The following is a 12,635-nucleotide window of genomic DNA, read 5'->3' as shown; positions in this document are numbered from 1 at the left end:
GCCATACTTTCATTATGAATGAGATGTATGTTATGAATATTGATAATAATACAATACCTCTGGGTTTACTTTCATAATTCATTTTAGAGTTTCATACACTCTAGCCCATTGCACAATGTTTGTTGCAAAAGAGTTGTTCATAAAAACAACAATTGTTGTTAAGTATTATGAATAACATGAAGGGCCATGCTTCCATCCAAGATGGGATGTATGTTATGAATATTGATGGTAATATGATACATCCATAACACTAACGCTAAATGTCGCAAGACTAAAAGAATACCACACAAGTGTGGCACTACATTTGGTCACATTGGAGAAACCCGCATGGAAAATTCCATTATGATGGATTTTGAAGTCTTTTTGATTTTGAATCATCTGACACTTGCAACTTTCCTCCGAAAAGTGAAGTGACTAAAATACCGTTCACAGGCCATAAGGAACGAACAACAAACTTATTAGTGATCATACATTTGATGTGTGTAGTCCGATAAGTGTTGTTAGTGGTGGATTTATTTATCTTCAGAAATGACTCAAGTAGATATATGGATATTTACTTGATGAAGACGTAAGTCTGGATCTTTTGAAATCATTCGAAAGGTTTTCAAAAATGAAGTAGAAGTTATTGTAACAAGAAAATTATGTTTCTGCAATTTGATTGCACAAAGGAATATTTGAGTTACATGTTTAGCGAATGTCTGATGAGTTGTGAAAGGGGTTTCATAACTTGCACCTCCCGGAACACCACTGCAAGTGGAAAGTCCGTGGAGATGTAATCAAACCATTTATGACATGGTAAGATCAAAGGTGACATAAATAAATTTGCCATTATCACTTTTGAAGAGTAATGCTTTAGAGACTGCGGCTTTTACACTGAAAAGAGCTCCATCAGGTCTGTTGAAATGACGGCATGGTATGGTACGCCCAACCATGTTATATCTTTTCTTAACATTTGGAATATGGGGCTTGTGTAAAAGGTTACAAACCTATTCCAAATCAGACAAGTGCTACTTTGTAGGTTATACCAAAATGTTGGGTATTCCTCCCTCACTATACCGAGGCAAATAGTTTTGCCGCGAAACGGTGTGCTTTTAAAGAGAATGGTTCTTTCAAAAAGGTGAGTGGGAGAATAGTGCAACTCGACGAGATAAACAGTATCTTCGTCATCAGATCAAAGGAAAGAGACCTTGGAAGTAATTCCAGAGTTTCCTACTGCGACTGATACGGAAGTCTCTACAATAAAATGTATGAACTTCGGTCGAACTTGCAGCTGAACCACGTAGGCAAGGCTCGTGCAAACCTCTCAGGTGCGCAAACGAGATATTGTTGTTAGACAACATTATACCTACGATACACAAGGAAGCGTTGATGGACCCTTACTCCGGAATTGGCTAAATGCCAATACAACCCGAGTTAGTTTCCATATAAGTGATTCAAGATTAAAACCTTGATACACCTTTCGGAAGACTTAGAGTCTAACGAATATTTATGGAACTTAAAACTGATACGGATAAAAATGTTTTATCCATAAAGCTCGACTTGTTGAAATAACAAGTTCAAGAGTTGACTACGATGAGGTTGTTTTCATCGTAGCGATGCTTAAAGTCGGCTCAGGTTGAACTAGTAATTAATACATATTTCAATCATGAGATATGAAACATGGATGACAATAGGATTTCCATCTGATGGAAATGAAACCAAGGACTTGCATGCGTTACAGTCCAAGGCATTTTGTCTATCCAGAGGATGCTAGTAAGGGTGCAAACTTCAGAGTTCCAGCGATGGACAGAAGAGAGCAAAATGGAGTTTGGAATCTTCGTGCTTTGATGAAATGGTCAAAGGGGTTCTGACTTCATCAATGGGTAACGAAGATGCTTGTAATTCAAGAAAGTAAGTGGGAGCATAATAATGTTTCTAAAAACCTTGTGTGCTTGACACATTGTTAATTGGAAATAAATTTCTTGACACAAATTAGGACTTCATTCGAAAATAGTTTTTTGATGAAGTGCATAGGCTAAATAGCCTCAATATTAGGCATAATATCTATGGAGATAAATTTACCTAATAGGGCTAAGCAATGAATACATACTGACAAGCTGCTAAAACCTTTTAGCATTTAAAACCGCCAGGGAGTGATTCTTGCCGGAGTCACATGGAAGAGTTTTTTGCAAGACTCGGTGTCGCAAAACACTGATGAGCAAACTACATGATGCAGATTCCACACACTTTTGTGTTTGGATTAATCATGTATTACATGGTATGTAAAACAACCAGATATGTCTGATACTCCCAAGGTGTTGCGAGTATGGATACTAAAGTGATCAAAGTACTGATCGTGGGACAACAGTGAAAGATGTCATTGAGTACTAGAGTAAGTACTGATGATATGTTTTCTCGCAAGCGGAGATCATGAAGAGTTCCTTGTAAAATGTTACATCGATACAATCTTCATCTTTTCTCCATGCGATTTTCGATTTAAGTTAAGGGTTTTGTGTAATACACAATATGGTGGCACGGTAGTTGGAAATTGTTCCCAACAGGATACTATGGCGAATTCTATAACAAATGACTAAGTATGTTGACGCTTTAGAAGCGACAAACAAGATGTTGAATCATATAGTTCATTCATGAACTTAGTATGGTTCCAAGATGACTTTTGTCAATGGGACACTACTGCAGGTAGTTTCTCCATAACTCAGTCTGAGGAATCCAGGTTCGACCTGTGATTCACATACATAAAAGCCAAGTCCGCACAAAATATGAATTTTGTGAAAGCGTGAAAATGCGAGGATATGCAGAGATAGACACGGAGCTGAAGTTGTCAGATCCGATGGACATCAGGCTATACCACATGCGAAGCATTTTTTACACCAGTATGCCATAGGTGTGAAGTGCATTAGCATTAACTGGATTATTGACTCTAGTGCAAGTGGGAGTCTGTAGGAGATATGCCCTAGAGGCAATAATAAATGATATTATTTATCTCCGAGTTCATAATTATGTTTATGTTCCATGCTATAACTGCAATGATTCTCGAGTCTGCAATATCCACGAGGCTCGGAGGAAGACTCATATGCACGTGTGGAATAATAAACGGTAAGAAGTATTCCTAGTCTGGCCTCTAAGACTAGCTCAAGTGTTGCATGATGGTTCTGTTTTCCTGATCATGGGCATGTCTATGCCAGCAATTTTGAGGGCACAATGTTAAGAGAACATTTGTGTTGAATCGACCCGGATTGATGTTATGCTAAGAGATTCATTCGTCACAAGTTAATGGTGCATAACACAGAGATGGTTAACGTTTGCATGATTCCTTAGACCATGAGAGTATCGAGTTTCTTCATGCTTGCTTCATGAACTTTGGGGTTTGTTAAACGTCATCCGTAAATGGGTGGCTATTACGGCGGCTTACGGGTTCATGGAAAAGTGTGTCAAGTAACTTGATAGCTCAAGATTGGGATTTGCTCCTCCGACGATGGAGAGATATTCTCGGGCCCTCTCGGTATTACGGTATCCATCATCGTCTGGCCAGACACAGTGTGATTTGATCACTGGGATGCCGGAACACGGAAACGAGAAAAGAGAACAAAACCGGTAACGAGGTAACTTGCATGGTGGACAAATTGTTCGTCCACGGGGATGCAACAAATCTCACCTCGGGTGTTTGTGACATATCGCGAAGCAACAGGAATAGCTCACTGCAACTGGAGGTTCACTCGAATATTCATTCGTGTGGGTATAGGGGTCAATATGGGTGTCCACGGCTCCGATGTTGATCATTGATCGGAAGGGGTTCCGGGTCATGTCTATACTTCACCGAACCTATAGGGTCACACGCTTAAGGGTCATCTATCTGCTGAATACTAGACAGGGAGTCTGAGAGAAAATCATCGAAAAAGTTTCGGACACCGAAAAGTTTCGGACAGCGGAAAAGTTCCGCAGAGAGAGGTCACCGGATGAGTTTCGGTGAAACCGAAATAGTTGTTTCGGGGTATGCCATTAAGTCAAAATGGTTTCGGCACATGCCTGATAATTCTTGGAGGGTGCCAGAATCATTCTGGAAACTTTTTGGAATTTTCAGAAATAAAAACCGGAAATGTTCCGGAGCTGCAGGAACCGGTTCAGATGCTTTTCGCAGATGAAAATCACTAAAATGGAATCGTTCCAGAACGCGTTGAAAATTATTATGGTGGGTACTGGAAATGTTCTAAGCCCACATAAATATTTTCAGTTGAAACGAACGCTGAAAAATGTCGTCGTGAATAGTGAAAGTGCTTTTTGGGATATTTTATGGAAAGCCACCTTTTGGGGCTTTGCCCAAAAGATCTAGGGATGACATGGATGGATTGGGAGGCCCTCATGGGGGCCCCCCAAGGGGTGTGGCCGGCCACATTTGGGGCTCCACCTTGGAGCCCCTCTTGTTCCTTGGTTTCACTCTTATGCCCTTGAGGAAGGACTTCATTCATGTGCATTTTGGGTTTTTGTGTTAAACTACCCTACCCCTTGGGATTTCCTATAAATAGAGGTGGAGGGGAAGCCCTCCACACTCACTCTTTCTCACATACAAGTGCCATGCATGATCTGGCTTATCTCTCGCTCCCAGCGAAATAGTTTCGTAGAGCCGTAAGGCTGTCTGGGTTCCGGCAGGAACTAGTTCTGGACGGCGAAGCCCTGCCAGATAGATGACACCGTATGTGTGCAACTCAGTAGAGAGATCGTAGTTTCGGTCTTAGTTTGTGAGTGCCTCCCGAAGGGCTATCCGAGTGACCGTCCGAGTTTCGAGGTCCTCCCGGAGGGCTGTCTGAGGAGCAGATGAGGGTATACATCCTCGCGGTTGGGAGGTTGAAAATCCTAGCTGCGGGGATCTGCACCGCCGATCATCATCGACCCTACTTCCCGCTGCGCTACGAGTCGGTAACGGAAAAGATCAAACCATGTATGCAGTCTCCATAGTGGTCCTGGGTTGGTGCGTAGGTCGGAATTTTTTTGTTTTCTGCTACGTTACCCTACACTCTGCCCCTCGCGAGCCAGCCTGGTGAGGCCGCCCCTGAGGAGGTCTTGTGTCGTCCGCCTCGCGAGGGTCTTGAGCGTTTGCTGGTGAAGATGGGCCGTACAGGGCCGCTGGTGGAGCCACGCCGTGGGCCGTAGGCAGGCAAGTCTGGGGACCCCCGTTCCCAGGATGCCGACACAAGGCTACACCCTCCTCCAAAACATCGGTTTCCCTGGTAAAAACAAGAAAATCGCCGCGACATCCAGAGGACGTAGCACTGGCAACTGGAAATGGTACTCCTCTTCCCCTATTTGTGCAAATCTTACGTGTCTGCTTGCACGGTATTCATCCCACAGAAGACACTAGTTGACCGCTTCTTCCTGATACTAGATGTTCCTAGTAACTCGCGATGCACAGGGTTTCTCCTCATATACTATTTCACCTTAGCTAGAGGTCCGTCGCCCCCCCCCCCCCGGATTTCAATTCTTGGTCAGTTGATTCCCAATTAAAGGAAGCATTCCCGGCGTAACAGGCGCTAGTCCGCCCATTACGCCGCGGAAGCAGTGCCACGGTGTTTATCTTAGGGGTGTGTGGGGCCTAGGAGCTGTTGGCGCCTGATCTGTAGGTTGGCCGGGATTAAAGGGATGGCCGGGGGTTCTGCAAAGCACGGCGGTGGTGTGAGGTCGAGGGAAGGGCGGGGTGGCGGAGGCAGGGGTCTGGGCCGGTGGTCGCTGGCGGTTCGAGAAAGATCGTCAACAGTGACTGGCGGGAGGTAGATGAAGGCCATCTGCCCGTTCCTTATAGATCGGACGGTTCATAAAAAGATCGACTGACCTATTTATTTCCAGTCGACTATTATTTTGATAGGACCACATGTGGTGGTGTGCTGGAGGAGTACATGCATTTCTCAGCCATCCCTGTGCTCATATATTACAAAATCATACGGAGTAGAATCTAATTTTGTTTCCCATGCAATGTTGTAGAGCTATCATATGTCTCCTGTCATATATTTTTCAGCCACCTGCTATCTGCTACTTTTATAGTGCACTAGTTCTGCACACACTTCACCCATACTCTCACTATTGTGTTTTTATGCAAGGTTATTTCAGACTCTGCCTTGACAGAAGCACAAAAGAAAAGAGAGAAGTCGCTCCTGCTTGCTTCATGGGCAGGCAAGACATGTGTCGGTGCTTTAAAGGTTGGATGTTCGACAGATGGATACGGTAAACATAGCTTTGGAGTTGATGATCTTGCTCTCCATGAACCACCATCCCATGTGCTTGCTTTAACTTCACGGTGTCATATGTGGTTGCATGTTGCATATAGTGTCTAGCTTGTATTCGAAAGGCTAAAGTCGGTCTTTATTAAGATAAGGAAAGATATTTTTTACATGAACCACCATCCTGGGAGCATCGGAAGACAAATAGCTAGTCAGGGCACTGGCCGAGCCAATGACAAGCCCAGCACAGACAGGCATCACCTGGAAGCCAACTAAAAAGCCACGATGGTGGCGAAGCAGCCCGCCTCCATACAGGCTCTCACGTCCTCGATGATCATGCTCACCACTCCAGCCGGATGTCTAGCTTGTATTGCTTCCAATTTGGTTAAATTGCATCTACTTAGCTTACACATTATACCTTTGAATATGACATGACTTCCTGGTTTTGGTACATACTAGTACATCTGTCTATTAACCATGTTCTATCAAACTAATGTTCTTGTGTATCCCTCATCAATCACTTATGATGAGACAGTCACCCTAGTGGGTTACTGTGACAAAATACGCTCTTTTAAAGAATGCAGCATCAGCCTCCCCACGTGCTTCTCAAGAAACAACAAGGCTAGATGAAGATAGTGAACGTAGCTCTATAGTTGATGACCGCATTTCCCCTACACCAGCATCGCAGGTGCTTGCTCTAACTTGGCAGCGTGATATGTGGTTGCATGTTGCATATGGTGTCTAGATTGTAATTCTTCCAATCTGGTTAAATTGCATGTGCTATTCTGCTTAGTTTATACATTATACCTATTAATGTGACATGCCTTCCTATTTTTATTACATAGTACATCTGTCTATTAAGCATGTCCTTACATAAAACTATTGTTTTTTGTATCCCGCATCAATCAATATGACGAGACACCTTTAGTATATGCAGTGTGATATTAGTTGCATCTTTCATATGATTTATAGCATGCGCCACTTCTAATTTTTTGAAACGCCATTTATGATGGGACGCTTTTAACTTGGCAGAGTCATATCGGTTGCATCTTTCATGTGGTGTCTAGCTTGCATTGCTTCTTATTTGTTGAAATGGCTTCTGCTTAGTTTACACAAACAGTTGTGGATATGCCATGACGTCTTGTTTTTCGTACATGTTCCATCCTGGTATCATTTGTTTGCCTTACATCAAAGTAGTGATTGTCAGTATCATGCACGAATGAGTTCTGAAGAGTGAATTTTATTGCCTTTTCTTGTCGTTTTTACTTGACAATTCAAAATCAATAAAGCGGAAGGAAATTAGCAAGGCAGCGGATAAAGGTGCTCCTTCCAAACGGAGGGCCTCTACAGATTCTACTCCGCCACCCCCCCCCCCCAAGAAGATTTGCAAGACAACACATGCATAGACACTCAACGTAGTTGTGTTGATGATGAGCACGTATCCCCTAGTGCACCATCACAGGTGCTCCCTCTAACTTGGCACTGTTATATGTGGTTGCATGTTATGTATGATGTCTAGCTTGTATTGCTTCTAATTTTGTTGAATTCCATCTGCTTACTTTACACATTATACTTGTGAATAAGACACGTGTTCCTGTTTCTAGAACATACAATAGTTGTCTATCACACCATGTTCTTGCATCAAAATACTACTGTTGTGTAACCTGCAACAATCACTTATCATAAGACACGTTTGACTTGGGAGTGTGATATAGGTTACATCTCGCATTCTTTTCTAGCTTGTAATACTTCTAATTTATTGAAATGGCACTTATGACGAGATAGTTTTAACTTGGTAGAGTGATATTCGTTGCATCTTTCATATGGTGTCTAGCTTTCATTGCTTCTAATTTGTTGAAATGCCTTCTGCTTAGTTTACACATCATAGCTGTGAATATGCAATGATGTCCTTTTTTCTTACACATTCTATCATGCGGTCGCCTTACATTAAAGTAGTGCTCGTCAGCATCCTGCATCAACGAGTTCTGAAAAGCGAATTTGTATTCATTTTTCTTGTGGGTTTGACTTGACAAGGCAATACAATTAAGAAAGAGGAAGGAAAAAATAAGGCAGGGACTGATGGCGGTCTTCCGGTGAAACCGGCATCCCAGGTGCTTTCTCTAGCTTGGCAGTGTGATATTGTCTTACATGTTGCATAAGGTGTCTAGCTTGCATTGCTTCTTATTTGTTGAAATGGCTTCTGCTTAGTTTACACAAATAGTCATGAATATGCCATGTCGTCCTAATTTCCATACATATTCCATCCTGGTATCATGTGTTTGCCTTACATCTCGCATCTTTTCTAGCTTGTACTACTTCTAATTTATTGAAATGGCACTTATGACGAGATAGTTTTAACTTGGTAGAGTGATATTCGTTGCATCTTCCATATGGTGTCTAGCTTTCATTTCTTCTAATTTGTTGAAATGGCTTCTGCTTAGTTTACACATCATAAGCTGTGAATATGCAATGTTGTGAATATGCAATGGCACTAATGACGAGAGACCTTTAACTTGGTAGTGTGATGTTGTTTGCATCTTGCATATGATTTATTTCTTGTACTGCTTCACATTTGTTTAAATGCCAGTTATGACGAGCCACTGTTAACTTGGCAGAGCGATATTTGTAGCATCTTTCATATGATGTCTACCTTCCATTGCATTGCTTCTAATTTAGTGAAATGGCTTCTGCTTAGTTTACACATCATAGTTCTAATTATCTCATGCTGTCCTGTTTTTTGTACATATTACATCCTCCTATCATGTGGTTGTCTAACATCAAAGTTCAGTTCGTCTGTATCACACATCAATTTGTTCTGAAGAACTAAATTGTTATTCCTTTTTCATGTCGTCTTGACTTAACATGGCACAGAGAAAGAGGAAGGAACACAGAATGACAGGGGATGGTGTTAGTACTAAGGATACACAGAAAGGGAAGTGGAAGAATCCTGTGGATTCTGCTGGTACTGATGGTGCAATAGAAGGTCAAAGTTCGGCGGAAAATTGTACAAACGGCGAATCCCGTGCTACACGAGCTGTAAAACAAGCCAAACAGAATCCAATAGCTGCCACCAAACAAGCAGAGACAACCCTAGTTGTTGCAACACCTTCCACAGTACCACCAGCTGCACGAGTTACTCGTTCGTCAACTCAGCTAGCAGCACGTTCCCAAGCTCCCTTTCCACCTGACACTACTTCCAAAGCACTCTTGACACAAGACGAGTTGGCAAGATCAAATGAACTTTGTGAGCTTCAACAGCAAGAAGGTAGTTGCTGGAGTCAAGTTACATCTGCATGCTTCTTTATATGTAGTCTCACAGTTTGATGTACACTAACGCTTCCTATGTTCGTTGTTGGACTAGCACCTAGGCGCAAGAGGAAACAAACATCAGGGATAATGCTTGATAGGTTAACTAAATCTAGAGGAGGAAGAATGGAGATCCATTTTGAGGCAGGTTTAAAACGGCCACGTGATGCTACAGAGTCAGCCAAGTTAGTATCAGAGGCGGCGGTTGCTGTTAGGTGTCATGCACGTATCCTCCCAACATGGATTCAGTACAGGAATGACAAAGACGAAACCCAGTTCAACACCTTCCTCGACCATTTATCTGTAAGTATGGTTATGTATGGAAACTAGTAATATCGTCTTGCTCTGTCCCATACTTTCTAGGTTGCCGATAATGAAACTCCCATAATTTTCAACAGATGAGGTTCAAGTTAGATAGCCAAGATGATGCAACCAGACAAGCTTGCACCCATGTTTTCAAATCTGCTCTGCGACAGTATCGGTATAACTTGAGGAAAACTCACTTTGAAGGCAAGGTTAACAGTGAACTTGCCCAAACATCTCCAGTGGAAAATATATCGGATGAAGACTGGAGAAGCCTCGTTAAACACTGGTATGATCCAAAGTATCAGGTACGTTATATGTATGTGATCAGATCACATGTTGAACTCCTATTTACGCATGTGCCTCACAAATCTATCTTCTTGTAGGTGAACCGTTCAAAGAACAAGGCCAACCGTATGAAAGTGAAATTCCAACAGACGACAGGATCTCATAGCTATATTGCACACTGCGAGGCTCTTGTAATTAGCTCATGTTACACACTTTTCGATGTGCCATCTTATCAGATCTATATTGACTTGTTCCAACTGCAGAGGAAAGCCCGCAAGGACTGATAAGTCTCCAACGTACCTATAATTTTTTATTGTTCCATGCTGTTATATTATCAATCTTGGATGTTTTATAATCATTTTATATCATTTTTTGGTACTAACCTATTGACATAGTGCCAAGTGCCAGTTGCTGCTTTTTCCATGTTTTTTACATCGCAGGAAATCAATACCAAACGGAGTCCAAACGCAGCGAAACTTTTTGTGGATTTTTTTGGACCAGAAGACAACCAATGGGCCAAAGAAGCACCTGGGGGCTGCTCCGGGGGAGCAGAACCCACCAGGGTGCGCCCAGAGGCCCAGGCGCGCCCTGGTGGGTTGTGCCCACCTCGGGTGCCCCCAGACCGCCTCTTTACTCTATAAATACCCCAATAATCCAGAAATCCTAGGGGAGTCGACGAAAATCAATTCCAGCCGCCGCAGAGTCCAGAACCACCACATCCAATCTAGACACCATCACGGAGGGGGTTCACCCCTTCCATTGGTGCCTCTCCGATGATGCGTCAGTAGTTCTTTGTAGACCTTTGGGTCCGTAGTTAGTAGATAGATGGCTTCCTCGCTCTCATTTGATTCTCAATACAATGGTCTCTTGGAGATCCATATGATGTAACTCTTTTTGCGATGTGTTTCTTGGGATCGGATGAACTTTGAGTTTATGATCAGATCTATCTTTTTATCCATGAAAGTTATTTGAGTTTCTTTGATCTCTTATATGCATGATTGCTTATAGCCTCGTATTTCTTCTCTAATATTTGGGTTTTGTTTGGCCAACTCGATCTATTTATCTTGCAATGGGAAGAGGTGCTTTGTAGTGGGTTCGATCTTACGGTGCTTGATCCCAGTGACAGAAGGGGAACCAACACGTATGCATCGTTGCTACTAAGGATAAAACGATGGGGTCTATTTCTACATAAATAGATCTTGTCTACATCATGTCATCGTTCTTATTGCATTACTCCGTTTCTCCATGAAATTAATACACTAGATGCATGCTGGATAGCGGTCGATTTGTGGAGTAATAGTAGTAGATGCAGGCAGGAGTTGGTCTACTAATCTTGGACGTAATGCCTATGTAATGATCATTGCCTGGATATCGTCATGATTATTTGAAGTTCTATCAATTGCCCAATAGTAATTTGTTTACCCACCGTTTGCTATTTTTCTCGAGAGAAACCACTAGTGAAACCTACGGCCCATGGGTCTCTTTCTCATATTATTTGCCTTTGCGATCTATTTTATTTGCCTTTTATTTCAGATCTACTAAACCAAAAATACAAAAATACCTTGATGCAATTTATTCTTATTTATTTTATTTGGCATTTGATCTATCAATCTACTACAATTTATTCATGTCCGTTTGCCAATTTCCGGCGCCGTTACCCGAAAGGGATTGACAACCCCTTTTACACGTCGGATTGCGAGTATTTGTTTGTGTGCAGGTGCCGTTTACGTGTTGTTCCTTGGTTCTCCTACTGGTTCAGTAACCTTGGTCTCATCACTGAGGGAAATACCTACCGTCGATGTGCTGCATCATCCCTTCCTCTTTGGGGGAATACCGACGTAGCTTCAAGCCGCATCACAAGGAATTTCTGGCGGCGTTACCGGGGATGATCTTCAACATATACCAGGTTCCTAATCACAAATCTCATATCCTCACAATTTACATTATTTTCCATTTGCCTCTCGTTTTCCTCTCCCCCACTTCACAAAAATTTGCCATTTTATTCGCCCGCTTTTCCGTTTGCCGTTTTCTTGCCGGATCTGTTTTTGAGTGCAATCTTGTTGTGTAGTCATCATGACTCAAGAGAACACCAAGTTGTGTGATTTATCAAATACCAACAACAATGATTTTATTGGCACTCCGATTGCTCCTCCCGCCACTAGTGCGGAGTCTTGTGATATTAATACTGCTTTGCTGAATCTTGTTATGAAAGATCAATTTTCCGGTACTCCTAATGAGGATGCCACGTCCCATCTTAATAGCTTCATGGAATTACGCGATATGCAAAAGAAAAAAGATGTGGACAATGATGTGGTGAAGATGAAATTATTTCCGTTTTCTTTGCGTGATTCTGCAAAAATTTGGTTCTCTTCTTTGCCTCGCAATAGTATCGATTCTTGGAATAAGTACAAAGATGCTTTTATCACTAAGTATTTTCCGCCCGCAAAAATTATTTCCCTTAGAACCCAGATCATGAATTTCAAGCAACTTGAATATGAGCATGTTGCACAATCTTGGGAAAGGATGAAA

This window comes from Triticum aestivum, chromosome 3D, assembly GCF_018294505.1.
Source record: "Triticum aestivum cultivar Chinese Spring chromosome 3D, IWGSC CS RefSeq v2.1, whole genome shotgun sequence".
Classification (NCBI taxonomy): domain Eukaryota; kingdom Viridiplantae; phylum Streptophyta; class Magnoliopsida; order Poales; family Poaceae; genus Triticum; species Triticum aestivum.
This window is presented reverse-complemented; position numbering follows the sequence as displayed.